Source organism: Chenopodium quinoa, unplaced genomic scaffold, assembly GCF_001683475.1.
Source record: "Chenopodium quinoa cultivar QQ74 unplaced genomic scaffold, ASM168347v1, whole genome shotgun sequence".
Classification (NCBI taxonomy): Eukaryota; Viridiplantae; Streptophyta; class Magnoliopsida; order Caryophyllales; family Amaranthaceae; genus Chenopodium; species Chenopodium quinoa.
In genome coordinates this window covers 3,146,383-3,170,440 of record NW_018744874.1, presented here as the reverse complement: position 1 = coordinate 3,170,440, position 24,058 = coordinate 3,146,383, and the positions used below count along the sequence as shown (strand labels likewise).

General features: G+C 36.2%; 1 protein-coding gene across 2 annotated transcripts in view; it reads left to right on the top strand.

The window, feature by feature from the left end:
- Positions 1–22,858: 22,858 nt before the first annotated feature.
- LOC110705230 overlaps positions 22,859–24,058 on the top strand; it is a 44,584-nt gene continuing 43,384 nt past the window's right edge. For both annotated transcript variants that reach the window (XM_021883089.1, XM_021883088.1), the window contains exon 1: positions 22,859–23,110. The gene's annotated coding sequence lies outside the window, so the exon portion shown is untranslated. The remainder of the gene's footprint in view (positions 23,111–24,058) is intronic.

Genomic DNA, 24,058 nt, shown 5'->3' with positions numbered 1-24,058 from the left:
ATTAAAGAGGGTAGTTGGGAATACGCCGAGAGGTTGGTGGACTTTGGACTAGCAAAATGGGCGGGTGACATGCTTCCCAACTAGTCCGACTATAAAGGACTGGCAGAGCAAGTGGTTTTGGGTGAGAGTGCCGTTGTTGAAGGCACATAAATTCTCCTACCGGGCACCGCATCATTGGACCAAGGTTAGGAATGACACCGAGAAGGTGTTAAAGAAGTCTGAGTTGAGTGCTGCTAACTAGAAGATGTTTGAAAGGTTTGCTGCTGATAAGTCAAAGGAAACAAGAAAGATAATTTATGAGGCTTTTGGGCCGAGTAAGTATCGGCGGGATGTCCTACCCGGGTACTGGCTGCCTCACTATGAGCAGATAAGAAAGGAGCTGTATCTGGCAGCCGGAGGTCTGAGCCGTGTGCATACAAAAGGTTAGTGATCCGGTTGCCAGTCAGCTGGGAAGGGAAAATCGTTGGATTGGTTTTGTCATTATCCGTTATTGCATGTGTATAGTTTAACGTTTTATGCGTTTGTCTGTCATGTTCTCCTTCTTTTTCTTGTTATTGTGTTTATTGCTAAATTTAGCCGGCAAATGTTGTGCAGAGGAGGCGCAAGAAAAGATAATATACCTCTAGCTCGGTCTATATAAGGCAAACAAATCTCTGGTTGACCCATTCCCACCAGAGCCGGAAGATAGAGAGCCGACGTTGGAAAAGCGGGCCAAACAGCTAAAGAATCCGACAACTAGGAAGACCGGTATGGGTGTAAAGAAAATACCAAATTATGCGGAATTGGCGGCTAGGGTGTCGACCAAGAAAGCACCAGCTGAGAAGAAAAAGGACACTGCAGCGGCTCCGGTGAAAGAAAAGGAAGCTGCGGGGCCTAAGCCAGCTGCCAAAGTCGATGATGAGGGTTTTGACTTAGAGGAGATTAACCTGGCCAAAGGCCTGTCCGCGTCAGAGGTCCTTGATCGGAAGAGGGAGAGGAAACAGGGTGGGCCTGTCTTTAGAGAACCAGCGGTTAATCAGGCAAAGGTTCACGTGGAAGGGAAAGGGAAGGGGAAGCTGCCGGACCAACCGCTGGTGCAGGAGTACTACAACGTTGAACCGGAAACGGATCAATTGTTGTCACAACATGTGCCATCAATGCCACAGCCAGTAGCAGCACACTCAACCGGTTTCACAGGTACGCATGGCTGATGTTTAATTTGAATCTGTTTAGGTAGTGTGAATGGTCTTGTTGTGTTTTTTTTTTTTTTTTTTTTTTTTTTTTTTTTTTTTTTTTTATATCCATGCATATGATATATGCTAATGGAGTACATGTTATTCTTGACATAGGGTTATCTGACTGGTTGAACCCTGCTGGTTCAAGTAATGGGGTAGAGCATTCCTCTCACCCCATTGGGACTGAGTCACAAGTTGCGGTTGATGAACCGCGGGCTATGGCTAACGAGTCTCAGGCCATGGCTGACAAGCCAAAATCTCCGGTTGTTGAGCAGCCGACTGTGATTATAGACGATGATGGAGAGGAAGATGAAGGTGAGGAGGAGACAAAAAGGGAGAGGCTGAAGCAGGATGCCCGGTTGGAACAGGCTGAGAGAGAGAAAAGGGAAAAGAGATAGAGAGAAGATGCAGAGGAGGAAGAAAGGCGGGAAGTGTTGAGAAGGGGATCAGCTACGGAGATTGCACAGTATCTGCTGACAGACTTTACCCGGAAGATCTCTAGGCGGCCTTCACTGTTTGAGGCAGCCAATTTAGAGATATGGTTGCAGCAGGTACTGTCAATGGACCTGCCAAAGTGCCAATTTGCGGAGGATCCTACACGCTGGTTGGAATTCTCCTTCACCATGGTAAGTGTTAAGATGTCTGCTTGGGTTTTTTATTATGAGCTAGGGTAGTGTAGCGGCTAAGGTGTTTGTGCAATGTTTTACCTAAAGAGTTGTGTTGTGTATTGCAGCATGCTTATATGGATGAAATGGGTGGTTATTCGGCGGCCATGATGATGGGTATGCTGGCCAGCGCTCATTCAGAAAATAACAAGCTGCAAGATCAACTGCGGCTGGAGAAGAGGAATTACCTTGCTGAGCTGAAGAAGAAAGACTGCGAGATCGAGGAGGTAAAAAAGGAAAGACAGCAGGTGGAAGAGAGGTTAAGGGAAGAGATTGAAACGAGGGCTGGTGAAGAGCGAGAAAGATTACAGATGTTATGGGAGGAGAAACAAAAGGGCTGGGTGGATGAGATGTTGCGGTTGCGGGAGGAGTTAGAAGCAGAGAAGAAGGAAAAGGCTGTCTTATCTGGTCAAAAGGAACTGGCCGAGGCTGCATCTGCAAGCATAAAGAAAGCACTAGGGCGTGGTTGTGTAGTTTAAAGGCTGAATTGGCCCTTGGTGTGGTTACCCGATGGCAGGAAGAGGGGGCTAAACAACTGCTGTCTAGCACCAGCAACAGGTTGGAGGAAACTTCAAATACTTTGGTGGAACTGCAGGGGCGGGTGGCTGCATTGGAGGCTGAACTTAAGGAAAAAGAGCATCTGAAATATACTGATGAGCAGTTTGCTGAGCAGTTTTGGAATGCCTGGAAAGCCTGCAGAAGATGTCATGGTCATGGTTTTCCTGACCTTGTCATGCCCTACTCAAAAGTAGAAGAGGCCTTTAATGCAGACCTTTAGCGGGTTCCTCTTTCTGTTGAGAGAGAAATTGATGCAGCTGATGATGAAAATATGGCCCATTCTTCTACTGCTGGCACTGTTGTGACCGCAACTGGTGCAGGAGATGGCCTATCTGCTGATGAGAAGGTAAAGGCAGGTGATGAAGAGGACCAGGAAGGGGTAGCATAGGAAGGTGGGTGGGAATCTGGGGTTGAGTCAGAAGGATCTTCCTGATGGCTTAACATGTTTTTACACCGCTGATTTTATTGCTAACTTAGTGCCTCACTTGTAGTTTTGATTTCTGTTGTATTTTTATGTATGTTTTTGGCCTGATATTTGGCAATCAATTGTGAGGATTTTGGGAGTCTTTTAAATTGATTTCTCGGGTGGCCACCGAAGTTGTAATCTTTTAACATTTAATGTTTTAAACAAGTTTTTTAATGATAAGTATCTGTCTGTTTCTCCCTTGTACCATTTGGCTTTAATGTTTTGTTTGTCTAGTACTTGTTACTTTCATTTGTTTGTTTTTTTTTTAGTGAATAATGTTTGTGTGTCAGCTAGTCGTAGTTAGTCGTCCCTGCGTTACTATACTGACTGTCAGATGGTACAAACAGTTTTATGCTGCTTTGTCCTGCTGAGTTATGCCAACTAGACTGTAGCTAGGTTGGCTGCCAAAGCCGTTGTCTCAATGGATTTGTGCGATGTAAAAGAAAAGACTGTTTCTTTTATTTGGCAATGAGCACATAACCAGCAGATGAACCTGCTGGAGATGACTAGATTTAGGAATTTTATTTAAGAGAAATAAAACCATGTCTCATTTATATATATGAGAACTTGCGGATAAAAACATCCGATTCTTAAGCTAGTATTACATAGAATCTAGTCCTAAACAAAGTACCTTTTGAGGACATCTGAGTTCCAGTGATGCGGGAGCAGTTTTCCATTCATATCTTGCAAGAGGAAGGTGCCCGGTAGTTTAGCTTGAGCTATTTGGTATGGTCCTTCCCAATTGGCACTGAGCTTCCCATGAATATTTCCCTTCTGTACTGCAGCCGCATTTCGTAGGACTAGGTCTCCTACTTTAAGGGACCGGATTCTAACCTTGTAGTTGTAAGAATTTCTCATTTTCTGCTGGTAGGCGAATATTTTTAGTTGGGAAGATGCTCTGGTTTCATCTAGTAAGTCTAAGTTCTCTAACAGCTTCTGACTGTTGGATTGTGGATCATAGTACTGGACTCGTAGACTCTGTTCACCTACTTCAACAGGTAATACTGCATCTGAGCCATATACCAAATGAAAAGGGGTTTGTCCTGTTGCCTCTTTTTCTGTTGTTCTTAATGACTAAAGGACCCCAAGTAGCTCCTCCACCCACCTAGCCTTTTCTGCTTCTAACTTAGTTTTTGAGGCCGTTGAGGATAACCTTGTTAGCGGCTTCGGCCTGGCCGTTACTTTGTGGGTGGCTGACCGCTGAGTAGGCAAATTTTATCTGGAAATTCTCGAGCCATTTCCGTAACGGGTTATTATCAAATTGTTTTCCATGGTCAAAGACTAAGCATTGGGGGATTTCGAAGCGAGTTATGATGTTTTTCCACAGGAATTTTTTGACCGCTTGCTCGGTAATACTTGAGACAGCTTCTGCTTCGACCCATTTGCTGAAGTAATCAACCGCGACAATCATGTACTTCTTAGCTGCTACCGCTCTGGGAAATGGTCCTAGTATGTCGCATCCCCATTGTGCAAAAGGTAGCGGGGTTACTACTGGTAATAGATCTTGCGATGGTTGATGGATAACTGGTGCGAACTTTTGGCATTTGTCACATTTGCGCACCTTTTCTTGTTCATCCGCTATCATCGTTGGCCAGTAATATCCGATGCGGAGAGCTTTGTGAGCCAGCGTTCTCCCGGCAATGTGGTGCCCGCATATACCCAAATGGATTTCTCTTAAAACATAATCGGCCTCGTCGGGTCTGATAAATTTCAAGAGTGGTGTGGAGAATGATCTGCGATATAGTTGTTTGTCTATCAGGCAGAATTTGTTTGCCTTTGTTTTGATTTTCCTTGCTGCCCGCTTGTCATTAGGTAAGGTACCTGTTTCTTTATACTTCAAGATGTCGTCCATCCAAGAAGGTTCCTGGTCCAACTGGAGTAGACTATTTGACTGTGTTTCGATGCTGCGGTTGGATGCGGTTTCGAAAAAGAAGGAGTGGCCAAGGGCGGGTGAACGTGACGCGGCAAAAGTTGCTAACGCATCAGCATGAGTGTTTTTTTCTCTTGGTATCAACTGTATCTGTACCTTCTGTATTTTGGATATGAGATCCTTTGCTTGCTCCAGATATTGAATTATTAAATCCCCCTTGGCTTCAAATTCCCCGCTAATCTACTTGGCCGCTAGTTTGGAATCTGTTTGTAGGATGATATTTTGAGCCTTAAAGAGGACAGCAAGACGTAAAGCGGCTATGATTGCTTCGTACTCTGACTCGTTGTTGGTGGCAGCAAACTGAAATTTAAGCGCACATTGTATGTCTAGCTTGTCGGGTGTGGTGATGACTATTCCTGCCCCGCAACCGTTGACATTGGCTGCTCCATTTGTCATGATATGCCATGGTTCTCCAACTGGTTCTAATACTTCCGGGCATGAGCATTCGGATAAGAAGTCTGCTAGATCTTGGGCTTTTATAGTTGGGCGAGGTTGGAACTTGATTCCGAAACTGGTTAGCTCTAATGCCCACTGAATTATCCATCCTGATTTATCAAGTTTTTCCATGGCTTTTTCTAAGGGTAGGTTGGTGAGGATAACGACTTGATTTGCATCAAAATAGGGGCGCGGTTTTCTGGCCGCTATTATGATGGCGTATGCAGCTTTTTCGATAGTCGGATATCTTGTCTCCGCATCATTCAGGGTATGACTGACGAAGTATATCGACCGGTGTTGCCCTGCTTCCTCCTTGACTAGGACATCACCCAAAGCAGACGGGCTGATTGATATATACAGATACAAAATATCTTCTTCTATGGGCCTAGTCAAGGTTGGAAGTGAGGATAGGTGTGTTTTGAGTTTTTGGAAAGCTTCTTGCTGCTCAACATCCCATATGAAGGTTTTATTACCCTTAAGTACTTTGAAAAATGGGAGGGCTTTTTCCGCGCACCGCGATATGAAACGTGATAGGGCCGCCATACGGCCGGTTAACCTTTGGACATCCCGAATGCATGTGGGCTCCGACAGATTTATGGATGCTTGAACTTTATCCGGGTTAGCGTCTATACCCCGTTCACTAACCATAAAACCCAAAAACTTTCATGCTGCAACTCCGAATACACATTTCTTTGGGTTGAGCTTCATGTTGTACTTTCGCAGACTTGCAAAAGTCTCTTGTAGATCGGTTATATGGTCCTGTTCTTTGATGCTTTTGACAATAGAGTCATCTAGATAGACTTCCAGGTTGCGGCCTTTTTGTGACTGGAAAACATTGTCGACCAGGCGCTGGTAAGTAGCACCGGCATTCTTCCAACCGAAAGGCATCATTTTGTAGTTATAAACACCATTGTTAGTGATAAATGTCGTTTTCTTTTTATTCGACTCGTGCATAAACACTTGATGGTAGCCGGAGAAGGCGTCAAGGAAGCTAAGCATTGCATGCCCGCTGGTGGAGTCCACTAGTTGGTCTATCCTGGGCAATGGATAACAATCTTTGGGACATGCTTTGTTAAGATTGGTGAAGTCAACGCACATTCTCTAACCGCCAGTATTTTTGCGTACCATCACTACATTGGCTAACCACTCTGGGTATCTACACGGTTCTATGAATCCGGCGGTTAATAGTTTATCCACTTCCTCTTGTATTGCCCTGTTTTTCTCAAAGGAAAAAGATCGTCGTCTCTGTTGTACCGGTTTTATGGCTGGGTTTATACTCAAGTGGTGTGATATGACCGACGGCGGTATACCGGGCATTTCATCTGCTGAGTAGGCAAAGACGTTGGAGTGCTCTTGTAACAGAGATATGAGATTAATCCGGAGGTCAGATATCATGCCTCTGCCTATCTTGACCATCTTTCCGGTACCCGCTATTAACTCAACTTCTTCTATATCCTCGGTTGGCGAAGGCGAATCGACCGCCATTGGTCGTGCATCAGGCTCAGGTAGGTTTTCTGGCTTTACAGTGTTGTGGGATCGTTTTTCTCCTACCTTGGGTTGTTTTAGTGAGGTCAGGTTACAGCTCCTGGCTACTTGCTGGTTCCCTTATAACCGTCCCACTATCTTCTCATTAGTGATGAACAGGAATGTGAGATGGAGTGTGGAAGCTACTCCTTCCATGTCATTCATGAATGGTCGTCCCATGATAACATTGTATGGGCTGGGTACGTCTATTACTAAAAATTCTATCATTTGAGTTCTTGAAGACGCGTGCCACCCGATAGTCACTAGTAAGGTATTTTTCCTGCGGGTATCACGACTTGTCCGGTGAATCCAGTAACCGAGGATGGACAACTGGTTAAGTATTCATCTCCGATACTTAGCTGATCGAAAGTACTTTTGAAGAGGACATTTACGGAGCTACCACTGTCTATGAGCACTCTATGAACCGCTCGGTTAGCTATGTCGATAGTTACAACGAGGGGGTCATTGTGCGGGTATGTAACTCCGGCACAATCCTTTTTAGTGAAGGTGAGGTCTGGAATACTTAGGGAATATTCTTTTGGATCTACAAATCGGTTGTAGTTCACCTAATCGGTCAACTGTCGCAGCTTGTTTTTGTTGTTGCTAAGGGTGGATGTTGATCCGTATATCACGAATATATCAGGTCCTGACTGGACACGATTGTTTGTGGGTCCGAGTCTATTATCCTGTCTAGCTGGCTGCTCCTGGTCCAGGTCCTAAGAGTGTGGGTTGCGCTCTAACAGGTGGTAATGGGGGTCTGCCTTGTTGGTTATTTCTCCCCGCATTGCTATTATTCCTATGAGAATTCACCCATGACTTGTATTGCGCAAAGTGGCCATTTCGGATGAGGTCTTCGATATTATTCTTCAACTGATCGCACTCCTCTGTTGAGTGACCTGGGCATTCGTGGAAGTCACAATACTTGTCCGGATTCTTCCCGACCATTTCTTGTCTGGGGGGTCTCCTCCACCTTGAGTCGTTTCTGTTCATTATAAATATATTCCGACGGGATGCTGTTAGCGGAGTATATGTGGAGAACTTTTGAAAGCTGCTGTCAAGGATGTTAAACTTGGGCGGTTCTCTCTTCTGTGGTTGCAAGGCTGGCTAGGGATATGCCGCTGGCTCTTTTCTGGGGGCGGCTGGTACGACGTATGGTGGTTGTGCTTTAGCGGGTGGCTTTTTCACTCTATTCTCTTCTACCCGCTCTAGCTCCTCAGCTTGGATGAATTCATCAGCTTTGGTTAACCCTTCGGTTAAGGACTTTATTTTCTTTATATTGAGGTACTTGAGGAAATCACATGGCTGCATCCCACTTTGCAGTGCAAACATGGCCATCTGTTGGGGTAGTTCTGGGATTGTAACAGCCTCTTTATTGAATCTGCCTAGGTAGTCACGTAGAGATTCACCCGGAATTTGACGTACAGAAAACAATTCTACACAAGTCTTTTCCCTTCTGCGGTTGCTGACAAAGTGACTGGTGAACGCAGAGGTCAACTGTTCGAAGCTGTAGATAGATCCGGGCGGTAGGCTTTTGAACCATGCTTGGGCAGGGCCGGTGAGCGTAGTGGGAAAGTATTTGCACCAGGTGGCGTCCGTGTACTGAAAAAGGTACATATGGCCTTTATAAGAATGGACATGGTCAGTAGGATCACCCGCGCCGTCATACTTTAATGTTGGGGGTATCTTTGCCCGCGCTGTCTTTTCCAATAATAGGGGTACCGCAAACGGTGAATTAGTTGGCAAGCGGTACATGGGTTGTTGCTCTATGCCCAGAGGTATGTAGGGCTCAGCCACATCTGATTCGGTTTTTGATGGGGTGGCTGCTACAGCTGGCGGCGGGTGAACTTCGCCGTCCGCTGACCTCTGGCTTTGCTCTGTTGGGTTGAGCGTCCCTGGGTATTTTTTTGTCGAAAAGACGACGCCGGATTGGATCATCCTGATTAATAGATTTATGGTTGGCAGATCGCTTTTTGGGTGTATTAGGGGTTCTCTTCGATGTGGTGCTGGCTTGTGTAGCAGTTGGTGTGCGGAATGACTGGTCCTCTGACAGCCGTTCTGCTCGTCTTATTATGTCATAAGCATGAGCGACTTCAGATGGAGTGGATTGGTCCGTGACACTTCCAGGTACGGATTCTTGGTTCCAAGCACGTGACGGGTCATACGACTCGTCCGTTCCTTCTTCGTTGTTGATAAGAGACATTATTCTTGTGGCAGACGGAGGTACTTTGGCAACTAAAAGATGTGACTTTCTAGAGACCCTCCTTCTAGCGCCAATTGTTCCTGTTGGATTCGGTGATGATGCTGCGGGCGTAGTCAGTCTACTGAGCTGCTACCAAAGTACTTGGACCTTGAATGTCTGCACAGAATAAACGTGAACTACCCTCAAAGGTGTAAGTTTTCTTGTGTGTTGAGAGTGTTCTTTTTATGTGTGTGTAGCTGCCTTTTTATGAGGGTTTCATTAGATATATATAGGCCATAGTAGGCGCAAGTGGGCTTAGTGGTTGTAAGCAAGTGGGCTTAATGGGTGCTAAGCACATGGGCTTTAATGGATGTATTTGCTTTTAGGGGAGTTACTGGTTTTGCCGTGCATATATTTACATGGTTCAAGCCGGGTGAGATCTGACTTGGTTGGCCGCGGTTGGTGGGGTCTGAGTTGTGTGGCCGCGATCATTAGGCCGGTTGATGACGGCATTATTCTGGTACACTAGTAATATGTGATTTTTGTCCATATCATAAATGGTAAAAAAATCTATATATTTTGCAAATAATAATAACTTGAGTTTGCTCATGTTATTTAAATACCTATGTTTTGCATGCATTATTAAATATAAATTAGAGCTTCGGAAAAGTTTCCACAAATGCCTGAAACGAAAACGTGTTGGAAACAGGAAATGCGAACCCTCAAAAGAGTTTCCGTGCATCAGAAGGCCATATATAGTCAATGTAAAATGAAAAATTAAGACCATGGATGTGAGTCTTTGATCAATACTTGTTTCTTGAGGAGGGTTGAATAATAGCCTCACATTTAGGAATTGTGACCCTAAATATGGGGTAATACCCCTAAATATTAATTTATGCTTCCGCAATCATTATACCTTTTGAATATGAAATTTGGGGGTGTTACAAACAATATTTTACTTAAGAGCACTGCTTGTTTCTCACGCCGAAAGTCGTGAGTTTTCTGAGCATGCCCCAAAAATTCAACTTTTACTCTTTATATTATCACTATTATCATTATCATTATTGTTAGCACATCATGTTTTAAATCGCTTTCATCACCATATCTCATGTTATAAAGTATTAAAAATTGAATTTCTATTGTTTCACATACAATCATGTAAAAAATTTAATATTTCATGTATTATAATCTTTGATATAAGGATCTTAAAAAATCAATATTGCATTGTGAATAACATAATATAACAAATTTTGTACTAATATTGTTATATATATTGTTTTTCATGGTATTTTAATTAATATGTTGTTGCAAAGACCCTCAAAACAGATTTCTACCACGAACGTGTGTTGTTGATGATGTCATACCATCACAGTGACCCATCTTCCCCGAATCCACAAGACCATTACATGGAGTCAGGTGCAAAACTAGGCACTTTACATGGGAGTCAATCCGTTCTCAAAACATTAAAGGAGGATTTTATTCTCTCCAATCTTGTTTTGCTACTGTAATCGAGCGGACACCTTGTCACTCAATGATGGGCCTTCCTATGCACCCTGCCACACATGGTGGTGGAAACAAAACATACGGAATCAAATAGAAGTGAAATGGATTTAAATAAAGCAAATGGAATCCAATAGAAGCGAAAAGAATTCTAATAAAGCTAATGTAATCCAATAGAAATGAAATGGATTCCACAAAGCAAATGGAATCAAACAAAAGTGAAACAGATTTAAACAAAGCAAATGGAATCAAATAGAAGTGAAACTAATTCAAACAAACCAAATGGAATCATATAGAAGTGAAACGGGTTTGAACAAAGCAAATGGAATCCAATAGAAGTGAAACAGATTCCAATAACCGAATGGAATCATATAGAAGTGAAACAAATTCATACAAAGAAACTGGGATCCAATAGAAGTAAAATAAATTTAAACAAAATGAATGGGATCAAATAGAAGTGAAACAGATTCAAACAAAGCAAATGGAATTGAATTTAAGTGAAATGGATTCAAACAAAGCAGATTGAATCCAATAGAAGTGAAATGAATTCAAACAAAGAAAATGTAATCTAATAGAAGTGAAACAGAATCCACAAAGCAAATGGAATTAAATAAAAGGCAAACAGATTCCAACAAAGCAAATGGAATCAAATAGAAGTAAAACAGATTCAATCAAACCAAATGCAATCAAATAGAGGTGAAACAAATTCAAACAATGGAAATGGAATCAAAGAGAAGTGAAACAAATTCAAACAAAGCAAATAGAAGTGAAGCGGATTCAAACAAAGCTAATGGAATCAAATAGAAGTGAAACAATTTCAAACAAAGCAAATAGAATTAGACAGAAGTGAAATGGATCCAAACAAAGCAAATGGAATCCAATAGAAGTCAAACGAATTCAAACAAAGAAAATGTAATCAAGTAGAAGTGAAACAATTCCATAAAACAAATGGAATCAAATTGAAGTGAAATGGATTCCACAAATCAAATGGAATAAAATTGAAGTGAAATGTATTAGCAAATGGAACCAAATAGAAATGAAACAGATTCAAACAAAGCAAATGCAATCAAATAGAGGTGAAACAAATTCAAAGAAAGCGAGTGGAATTAAAGAGAAGTGATACAGATTCCAATATTTAAATGGAATCAAATAGAAGTGAAACGGTTTCAAACCAAGCAAATGGAACCTAATAGAATTGATATGAATTCATACAATGGAATAAATAAAAGTGAAATTTTTTCCAAAAAAAATAAATGGAAGCAAATAGAAGTGTAACGAATTCAAAAAAAGAAAATGGGATCAAATAGAAGTGAAACATATTGAAACAAAGCAAATTGATTCCAATAAAAGTCAAACAAATTCAAACAAAGCAAATATAACCAAATAGAAGTCAAAACCATTCAAACAAAGCAAATGAAATAAATTAAAAGTGAATCTATTTCCACAAAGAAAATTGAATTATATAGATGTGAAACAGATTCAAAAAAGAAAATGGAATCAAATAGAAGTGAAACGGATTCCAACAAAGCAAATGGAATCAAACAGAAGTGAATCTGCCAATTCCACAATGTAAATTGAATCCGATAAAAGTGAAATGGATTTAAATAAAGCAAATCAAACAAAATGAATGGAATCAAATAGAAGTCAAACAGATTCAAATAAAGCATATAGCAAAAAATAGAATTGAAATTGATTCAAATAAACTAAATGGACTTAAGTAGAAGTGAAACAGATTCAAATAAAGCAAATGGTATCCAATAGAAATGAAACGATTTCCAATAACCAAATGGAATAAATATAGAAGTGAAACGGATTCAAACCAAGCAAATCGAATTAAATAAAAGTAAAATGGATTCGAACAAATCAAATGGAATCAAATATAAGTGAAACGGATTCAAACAAAGCAAATGAAATCAAATAGAAGTGAAAAGGATTTAAACAAAGCAAATGGAATCCAATAGAAGTGAAATTAATTCAAACAAAGCAAATGTGATCAAGTAGAAGCGAAACGGATTCCTCAAAGCAAATGGAATCAAATAAAAGTGAAATAGATTCAAACAAAACAAATGGAATCAAATAGAAGTGAAACTGATTTAAACAAACCAAATGTAATCAAATAGAAGAGAAAAGGGTTCAGACAAAGCAAATGAAATCCAATAGAAGTGAAACGTATTCCAATAACCGAATGGAATCAAATAGAAGCGAAACATATTCAAACAAAGCAAATGGAATGCAGTAGAAGTGAAACGAATTCAACAAAGGAAATGGAATCAAATAGAAGTGAAACGGATTCCACAAAGCAAATTGATTTAAAAAAAGTGAGAAACGAATTCAAACAAAGCTAATGGAATCAAATAGAAGTAAAACAGATTCAAACAAACCAAATAGAATCAATTAGAGATGAATTGGATTAAAACAAAGCTAATGAAGTCAAATAGTGAAATGGATTCTAGTAACCATACATGACCTTTTCAAGACTGGCCAAATGGCTAGACAGTGGAATTGTACCTTTATATCACTTATCCCCAAACTTCAAAACCTTATGTATGTTAAACATTATAGATCCATTGCTTGCTGCACTGTTGTCTATAAGTTAATCTCAAAGATCTTGACAAAAAGAATGGCTCATATCATTGGAGAAGTAATTTGTGATGCTCAAGTTGGATTTATTCCAGGATAACACATAGGAGACAATATCCTATTGTCAATTGTACAGATCATGAGCTACAACCATAAATTCATATCTCCAAAATTTGTGATAATAGTAGGCCTCAAAACAAACTATGGTTCTATTAATTGGCCAAACCTAAAATCAATGTTATATGAACTTGGATTTCCTCATAGATTTGTAACTTGGGTGACGAGTTGTGTGACTATTGTTTCCTATTCAGTGATGATCAATGGCTACCCTACTAAGACTTTCCCAACTAAGAAGTGTAACACCCATGAGATTGGTTTAATAAAATTTGATGAGCTACTCATGCCAACAAGATGCATCTTCCTTTTAGGGAGCTCATATGCTAAGATACTCCGCAGTTAAGCGTGCTTGGTTGGGAGTAGCCTTGGTATGGGTGACCTCATGGGAAGTTTCTTACGGTGCACATGAGTGAGGACAAAATATGTCGAAAGGACTCGTGTTGGCTTGTGGGATCAGTTATCAACACCCACATGATGTTTATGGATGGCTTATTACTTCTCACAAAAGCTGACAATGCCTCAGTGATAAGTGGCTCAGAGGGCCACTTACATAGTCATTTTCCTACTTAATTAGGGCTCTTTTATGTCCATTTAGTGTCTTCTAAGGTTAGGTTAGGTTAGTTTTCACTCTTTTAGTAGTCTTAGCCTAGGAATTTGGTAGAATTTGGGTGTTTTCGAGTCATAATTGATGTGCTTTATGTGATTCCTATGCTACGACTTGTATTAGTTTGAGCCCCTGTAGGTACTTTGGAGGCGAATTAATTACAATCATGCCCTTAATATATATATTAAATTTGGCCAAAATAGACGCTCTGAAGGATTAAAGTGTCCTGTCACGAAGTGACACTCGGCCCACTGGGCGATGTGCGCATGGAGCGCATAAGGGCCCTTATGCACAAGTGGAATTAGTCTAGAAAGTTCTAGGATGTGTAGGTCTAGATCCTTCGTTTGAGGAGGTTAGCAATGTTCTAGAATTTTAGGGGAGTTGTAGTGGTGGCCTATAAATAGGCACCTAGGTTCATTTGTGCAAATAATTAGAGAGAGTACATTTAGAGAGTTCCACATTGTAAACTATTCGTGTGAGTAATGCGAGTATCCTTTTCCCAAATACTTGAGTGTTCTCTTTCAATAACATCCATCTACTTAGAGTGAGGCTAACATAAGGCACTAGGTTGCCAAGCGAGTGTGACTCTATATGACAAGGGGTCCTAACTTAGGGTCTAGGCACAAGTGTGTCTTACCAAGTACGAGATTTCATAGGCACAAGAGTGAAGTGCCAAGGTCAAGTGAAGCCTGACTTGCCTTGCGATGTATTGCGAGGGAAGTGGTGCACGTGATTGACTAGCTTTTTGGAAGTCAAGAGTCGGCACATGACCCCAACACTCCAATATGACCTCCAAAGTACCTGCAAAGGGCTCAAATACACATTATAGCATAGGATTTACATTATAAGCACTGGAAACGACCCAAAAACACCTAATTTTTTGCACCAAATTCCACATACTAACCCAATTCGAACACAAAAGTGAAAAGTAACCTAAAATCACATCAAATGGACATAAAAGAACCCTAATTAGGTAGGAAAATGACCCTATAGGTAGGATTGACCTAACCTAACCTGTTCAGAACTGTTAAAACCTGATAGACCCTGATTAGAATTCATGAAACCTGATTGACCCTTATAGCCCCGATGAAACCTAATTAAAATTGATAAGCCTTGATCATACCCGATTGACCATAAAACCTGATTAAAACTTATAAGCCCCGATCAAACCTAATTTCCTTTGATCAGATCTGATCAAACTTGATTAGACCTTATGAGACTTGAAATCCAATTGAAAAGTATATAATTAAGAGAGAAAAACTTATAAATAAATTAAAATAAATAATTGCATATTTGTTATTAAAGTTCTAACACTAAAGATATTTTCAAGGTGTCAATAATAAACATTACTTATTCAGCTTTACTTATGATATATCGGTTTTTTCAAGTTGTGACACTTTGAATCAAAAGAAAAAAACAACTTTCACAAATTTAATCAATTTTTTTATTAATTTATTTATATCTGTTACTTTTTAATCAAATTTTTTAAAGTATCCATATTTATTCTATAAAAAAAAAAAGAGATGGGAAAAAATTATCGATGATATATGGTCCAGGGTTTGTTTTATATCTCGAGATCAAATATGTTAAGTATTAGGAAAAACAATACCTATAAAAACATTGTTGTTATTATTATTATTATTATTACTATTATTATTATTATTATTATTATTATTATTATTATTATTATCTGGTTTCCAACAATTTTATTTATATGTGCTAATAATTTCCTTAAATCTTATTAAATTTATGAATTCTTATGAAATCTGATTGGAACTTATAAAACCACATTATAACTAATTGAAATAAATGAGAGCGGATTGAAATTTATTACTAAATTTAATCAGACCAGACTAGACCAGACCAGACCTGATTGAAACTTATTAAACCTTATGAGAAATGATTGAAACTTATTAGACATAATCTGACCTAAAATGACTTGAAAAATAAAGCAACCTAATTCATGACATACATGCCCCCAATATATCGTGAATCCTCGTGCTTATTCCACCTCTCATATTTTTCTATTGCTTTCCTCTATCCCACTCCCTCTCTACTATCTTGGCGACCATCACTGTTAGGGCTGTCCATATTTCGGACAAAAATCCAAAGTCCAATCCAATCCAATCCAAATAAGCAATTTGGATTTGATTTTTGTAAATTTGGGTTGGCTTTGGAATCAAAATTTTAAAATCTTGGATTTTCAGATTGGATTTGGACTGAAAATTTTGAAATCCAAAAATCCAATCCAATCCAAAATACATACATACATACATACATACATATATATAATATATATATATATATATATATAAATATATATATATATATATATATATATATATATATATGGGGAGGGATCCAATGAGAAGAACCCTTAAAATGAGAAGTGTGAAAAACAATCTAAATCGTTGGATTTTGGATGGACGGTCATGATTTCTTGCGAATGTGCATAATTTTTGCACAGATGTGCATAATTCTGTGATCGGATGTGCATAAATTTTCATTAGATGTGCATAATTTTCATTCGTCGAAAAATTATGCACATCCGATAAAAATTTATGCACATTCATTCACAAATTTATGCACATCCGTGGAAAAATTATGCACATTCACTTTAAATCATAGCCGTCCATCTAAAATTCAACGATCTAGATTGCTTCTCATACTTTTCACTTTAAGGTCCCTTCTCATTTGATTCTATATATATATATATATATATATATATATATATATATATATATATATATATATATATATATATATATTTTAATGTAGTATGACTTTTTTATGTGTGTTAAGTATATTTCTTAAGACTTATTTTAACTTATTTGTGTGTCTTAATGTAGTATGACTATTGACTTCTATAAATTTGTGTGTTTAAAGTTGAGTATTTTTGTTTGTTTTTTTAAAAATTAATTCGAATTGGGTCGGACTGGATTTAAATTATACAACCTTAGATTAGATTGGATCGGATTGGATTGGATACAAACCAACTTTAGATTGGATTTGGACTAGAAAATTAGATTCCAAACTCTTATTCAGATTGGATTGGATTGGATTAGGGCTAAATCCAATCCAAAGTCCAAATAGACAGCCCTAGTCACTGTGACCTAAGGCTTGACACCACCAAACAATATCACTTCCTTCCTCATCCGTTCGTGCTTTTTTTTATTTGTAAGTTTCTTAAACCTTTTTTTTTGTGTGATTTATATGGGTTGTTTTCCAATTGAATTGTCCTAAATTCTGAATTTTAGCTTGTTATGTGGTGTTGTTTACTATGTTTCCAAATAGCTAATTGATATATGACAATTAGGGTAAATAATTGTAACTTTAGGTTCGAGCCCTGTATTCTGTTAATTTTTAATTGCTTTGTTCATGTATGATTTAGTTTGATCAATGTTTTCTACTTTGTTATGTGATATAATGTTGCTTACTAATTTCCACAAAGCTTATTTATTTATCTGAAATGGAAAAATAATACTTTAACAACACATTTGGTTGTAGGTAATAAAAAATGATAATGAGAATGAATTTGTATGTAAATTTGGGAAGAAAATCGATGTTCATTCCCATGGGAATGTCATTTCATCCCAAAAAGACCATTGTTCTTCTTTATTTTTCATTATCGCTCGATACCATTCTCCCAAGTGGTATTGAGTGGTAATGAAAAATCATGAAAAACATAAGCTAGATAGGCAAAATTATGTCCCCATAGAGAAGTTTGAGAGTAGATTATTCTCCATGGAGAAAAACTTGTGAGCAGATTGACTTTTAATAGAGATTTGAAGATTTCTTCCCTATTTAATTACACTTAAAATCATTTCCATCCTCACTATTTAATCCCAACTACCAAACGGGCCGTAATTGTTTTATTTATAATAACTAATGCTTTGTTTCGAATGTGAACTTAGTTCTATACTAGATTTAAATACGGTTAAAATTATGAATTCTAACAATTAATATTATTAGTATACATTGCACCAAAATATTATTAGTATACATTGCATTACTCGCGCCTGATAGAAAATTGCATTTTCTTTGAACTAAATCTTTTATTTAACAAAGATTCCTGAATCATGGAATCATAAAAATAATTTATAACACAAAAACTACAAATTTATTACATAGTTAATAAAGCTGCAAATTATTTTTAAATGTTTAAAAAGACAATAAATCATTAGAATTTAATTAAATAAATAAAGAATTAAGATAAAAATTTCAAATAGACTTGAAATTTTTTAATAGTTTTGTTTAGGATTATGATATAAAATTTAATAAAATTTAAAAATACGAATATATATATATATATTTAAAAACTTGATATTCAATTTTAACCATCCATTTTGAATCCAAGAGCTTAGATTAACAATTCTCATTTCTTAACTAAATCTCTGGATATATTCACAAATTATTTAATAGTTAATAAAGACACAAAATATTTCCAAATGTGTGGAAAAACTACAAATCATTAGAATTTAATTAAATAAATAATGAATTAGGATAAAAATTTCAGTGGATTTTGGGTTTTGAATATCGGTGGTTTGTTTGTGGATTTCTAGTGGTTTTTCTAGTGGAATTCGGTGGTCTTCAGGGTGGATTTCGGTGGTGGTGGTTTGGTGGATTTGGAGATGGTGATGGTGGTGGTGGCGATGGTGACTCTACTGTGGTCAAAGGTGAGAACACGATGGTCACAGGAGAGAGACGGTTGAAATGGGCCCCACCGTTAAACCCACCGTTAAGTTTAACGGTGAAATGAAGAAGTGGTACCTATTTTATAAGTTTTACAAAAAGCACGGTATTTACATAAAATAAAAAATGTTTGCGGTATTTATTTTAAAATTGGGTAAAAACCTTGGCATTTATTATTAAAAAAAATCCAAATTTCAAATAGATTATGTATTTTTATCAAGTTAAAACGGATTTCAATTCTTAATTACATAGTTGTAGTATGACACATAACCTATTATTAATCATGCGATTCATGAATTAAAAATTAAATAAGACAATAATTACCTGATGTAATTAATTTTTTAATAATTAGTCAAATTTTAAATAATCATATCCAAACTTGTTTGGTTTGTGATGATGCATACTTTCCAAATTTTTATTTTTGGACAATTTTTTTTTTATGCTATGTAATATAAGATATGTATTAATGATTGTAGTTGTATCTCACAAATTTTGAATACAACTATGTACCAATTTTCAAGAAACAAATGAGATATTGTAGGATTAAAATTTTTCCGATTTAAAACAAATTTAATAAAAAAATATTTCTCTTAAAATTATACAATTACAATTAGATTTTCTTGTAGGATTATCCTAATTATGAATTAGGATTTTTTTAATAATTTAATTGAAAAAAATTAGTTTATGTTGTATGATTATATATATATACATATATATATATATATATATATATTATATAGTTTAAAAGATTTTTGTATAGAAATAAGAATGTATTGAGGATTAGATGTATTTTCCAAAATAGAAATTGGATTGTTTTTAGGTTGGAATTAATTTATTTTTATCTCTAGTGTATAAGGGGAATCAGGAGGTGTGGTGTCCACTTGAATTCCCCTTAATACGCCTCAAATAATTTCTAATCTTCAATATGTAGTAAGGGTCTAATTGTAAATGTTAATAATTTTTCTCATCCTATTTTATCTCAAGTATTTCTTTCTGTATGATAAAACTAATCTCTTTGAATCTCTCCATCCATTTCCCTTTTAATGGAAGTTTTTCCATTTAGTTATTGGAAATCAACAACATTGAATCGTGGGGCAAGCAAATTCACAGTCTTCAGAGAGAGATGTAGGTAAGTTTGAGTTCGATAATTGTTGAATTGAACTATATATACAAAGTGTATCTATATACATGCATAAATTGAATATTGGTCCTATAGTTATAGTTAATCTATCTGATAATGATGTTGTTGATGCAGTTGTAAAAAAATTTAATTTTTCAGTGAAATTTATCTTCATTAGGGAGTATATTCAGAATTAATTCAGGTTTGCATATTGTATACTCCATCCGTTCGCATTTCCATTTTTCCTACTATTCACACATAGAAGGAATCTCTTACGTATCTATCAATATATATAAAAATAAACATAATCATGTGGGGTCTTGATATTGATATTAAAGATATAAAATGTGCATTGGGAAGCGTATGAACAGTAAATGCACAAAAGGTCATGAAATGGAGGGAGTAAATAGTCATTTTTTTTCAAATTCTAGGTGAATCATTGAAATATTGTAAATAAGAGAAATTTTGTATATACCTATAAATGTTTGTAATCAAACCATCAATGATGGAAGCAAAACAACCTCGTCATTATCTTAGATATTGATCCTCTGTTATAAATTGCTACTCTATTGCTCAATGCCCTATACACTATCACTTTTTATCTCTTCAAACTTCAACCCCATTTACAAGTAGACATTTGATAACAATTTTTATGAAGAAAAATCCAAGCAATTCACAAGCCATTGGTGAGTTTTACATGCAACTGGTCCTTTTCATAATTTGATTTTCTTTTTGTTATTGCACTAATCTATTTTAGAATTTTGTGTTCAGGTGTGTTATTAAGATTACTTTCGATACCTTCATTAACTTATTCCATTGCTTTACTTTGTAGTGTGCGCTTATGGAACCTTATTAGCAAAAGTTTGTAACCCCTAATAGAGAGTCCAAAAATTAAGGGTAAAACAAAAAAAACTCGCAAATTAGTTCAACAACCCACAAAATCACACACGCAATGTTAAGCACGCATCGCGTGCATAAAAAAAGCCGGCGGTATACAATTAGAATAAAGGTTGTGGAAAAATTAAACTTGCGCTGATTATTATTGTCGAGTGTAATTTCCCTGTTGGGTCGATTTATATTGATATGTGCATTGTGCTTTATTTTATTTTGGCACATTTTCACTTCAATCTATTTTTATATTGTTTAACTTCATTTTGGTTTTACTTTTGCTAATTTCCCTTACTTTTCTCCTTTTTATCCCTCTTTGGCTTTTTTTTTTTTTTTTGACAGGCCTTTTTATCCCTCTTTGTTCAATCTATTTTCCTTTTGACTTCACTCATATTATAATGCATTATTTTTGAAATTTTTTTGGATTAAAACAAAATAAGGATTAGGGCCTGTTTACTTCAAATTAAATTCAGTTCAGTTCAGTTTTAATCGGTTCAGTTCAGCTCAATTTAGTTCAGTTTTAATCGGTTCAGTTCAGTTCAGTTCAGCTCAGTTCAGTTATTTTGCTAATTATTTTGTTTTACATAATTATAATAATAATAATATTGATAATAATAATAATGATATTAATAATGATAATAATAATAATAATGATTATAATAATAATGATAATAATGATGATGATGATGATGATGATGATGATGATGATGATAATAATAATAATAATAATACCTTTGATGTCGTAATAGTGTTCGGAAAAATATTAGTAATACAAAACATTTACTAGTTTTCATAATCGGTTAGTTCTTCGTCTTCTTGTTCTTGTCCATCAAAACTTTTTAATTTTTAATTTTATGGTAAGGTATACGATTTGTTTGTTGTTTGTTAGTAATACATTTTATGTATATTTTTATTATTTAAAAAAAAATGGGTAAACAGATCCGGGTTTGGGTCCTTTATGAGGACCCGATCCACATCTATTTTTTTAATAGGATAAAGATCTTTAATTAATATTTTTTGATTTAAAGGGTTTAATAATATATTAGAGCTATAATTAGTTTTTTTAAAGACATTATGAATATACAATTTTTGCACATCCGTTTAATCAACCAAAATTTGATATCAAAATATATAAATTAAACAAACAAAACAAAAACTATTAGTAGATTTATTTTGAACTTCGTTTTATTTTTCTTAATTATTTGTGGATCTATATCATTATTATTAGTCCGTAGTTACTATTTTAATTAACCAAGATATATCATTAATCAATAGTTAAAAATATTACTCCAAAGTTCAATATTTCAATTCAGGTCAGTTTAGTTCAGTTCAGTTTAATTCTAATCAGTTCAGTTCAGGTGTTTTCAGCTGAAGTAAACAGACCCTTAGGGCTTGTTTACTTCAGCTTAATTTCAGTTCAGTTTAGTTCAGTTCAGTTCAGATCAGTTTAGTTCTCAATTTCCTTCTCTCATAAACAATGAATTTCAGCTCAAGCTCAGTTCAGTTCAGTTCAGTTCAGTTCACTTTAGTTCAATTCAGTTCAGTTCAGGAGTTTTCAGCCGAAATAAACATGCTCTTAGACTTTTTTTTTTCAAATATTTTTTTTTCAAAAATAATATGGAGTACTCCGTCCGTCCCAATATGTTTGCAACATATTTCCTTATTTGGGTGTACCAAAAATGTTTGCAACATTCGCAACATACTATATTTATTTACCCAACTTTATTATTTTACACTCACATAATCTCTATTATATAAGGGAGAGTAGGGGGTGGTGGTTGGTGGGAACCTGAAATTACCAACCTACCCTTACTAATCGTTCATCAATCTTTATTTCAGTAAGGTTATTTTGGCAAATCGAATATAATTATAAAAACGTGAGATTACACTATTACCCCTGGTAATCATTCCTCACTACTTATTTGAGTAAGGTTATTTTAATAAATTGAATATATTATAATCACGTGAGATTACACTACCACCCTTACTAATCTATTTTCACTCTTTAATGGTCAATATGGAAGCAATCAAATTAGATGATTTCAATCAAGCAACTTCATAACATGACTTCATTTATAATAATGCGGGAAAAATTAGATTGTGGGAAAAAAATAATTAAATCAATTATCGCTCAATAAACCAAAAATAAAAGGCATTTCTCAATCATATAAACACAATTGTTTTCTTAGCATAATTAACTTAAACTTCTCTCTCATTATATAATAGAGATTCAGAGATAATGTACGTCGTATAATTATTTTACACACAATATATCACACACGCACAATTCTAGTATTATATGAACCCCACTATATTTGTCTCTCCTCCACTTAACTACCACAATCACCAATTCACCACAAATCTTTATACTATAAGACAAAAAAAAAATAACAAAGTAACCTCCTTCTCTTTGTTGCAAACAAAGAGGGACGAAGGAAGTACTTGGTAAATAAATAAAAAGCATTTAAAAATATAAAAATTAGATTGGCATACACGTCTCTGAATTTTTGATCCGTTCGTCATAAGTGAGAGTCACCAGTCACCACTAACACTAATTAGGGTTTCGAACTTCGGCGGTCGACGTACGGCGGGAAGTGGCGGCGCTGCACGAGGTCTTCAATTCGCTCGACAATATTAGGTGAATTAAATCAATCTTATCTCAGGAATCATTGATTTGATTGCTTTATGTTATATATGTTGAATTGCTGGATTTGCTGCTATTTTCTAGTTAGACTTTAGAGATTAGGTTGGGTTTTTATCAAAATAAAGAAAGCAAGCAGATTCATCATTCACAATTTCGAAATTCAATTCATTTGTAAATTATTATCATTTATTTATAATAATCATATTGTTGCTATGTTGATAAATTTATCTTATTGAAGATTAATTTCGAATCCGACCTTGTCTGTAAGCTTGTTTGCCTGTGTTGCTTTTGGTTTGCTACTCTTGAGTTCCCTAACTTTTCTGAAACACAACTTAATCATCATCTCGAAATTCATAGTGAAACTTAATCGTTGATTTCAGAATTTTTATTGTTGTCGCTTTGTTGATTAATTTCGACTAACTGTTTCATATTATTGCTTGATAAAGTGTTTATTTTCTGATATTTGGGAGTTTTTATGAAATGGGCATGAATGATTTTGTGGGTTTTGATCGTTTATTTTCTGATATTTGGGAGTTTTTATCAAGTGTGTCATGTTTATAATCTGATTTTTGGGAGTTCTTATGTTTTAGGTATAAATTTACATGTGATTTTTGATTTGATTTTTTGTTTGGGCATGTCCCTGCCAGTTCTTTCTCCTTCAATTTTTGATCGTTTATTTTCTGATTTTTGGGAGTTCTTATGTTTTAGGTATAAATGGAGTATTTATACACTTGCTTTACACACAACTACTTGGAAAAATCTCCTAAATTAAGTAGAATAAGATCGTAAAAACTGTGTGAACATAGCTCAGTAGCAAGTAAAATATTGCCCCTATGTGCTTCTTCGGAATAAAGCCAGCTTGAGCATCATTGATAACCTCTCAAATCACTTGAGATATGAGGATCTTGGATATGAGCTTATAGATCATAGTGCAACAGGCAA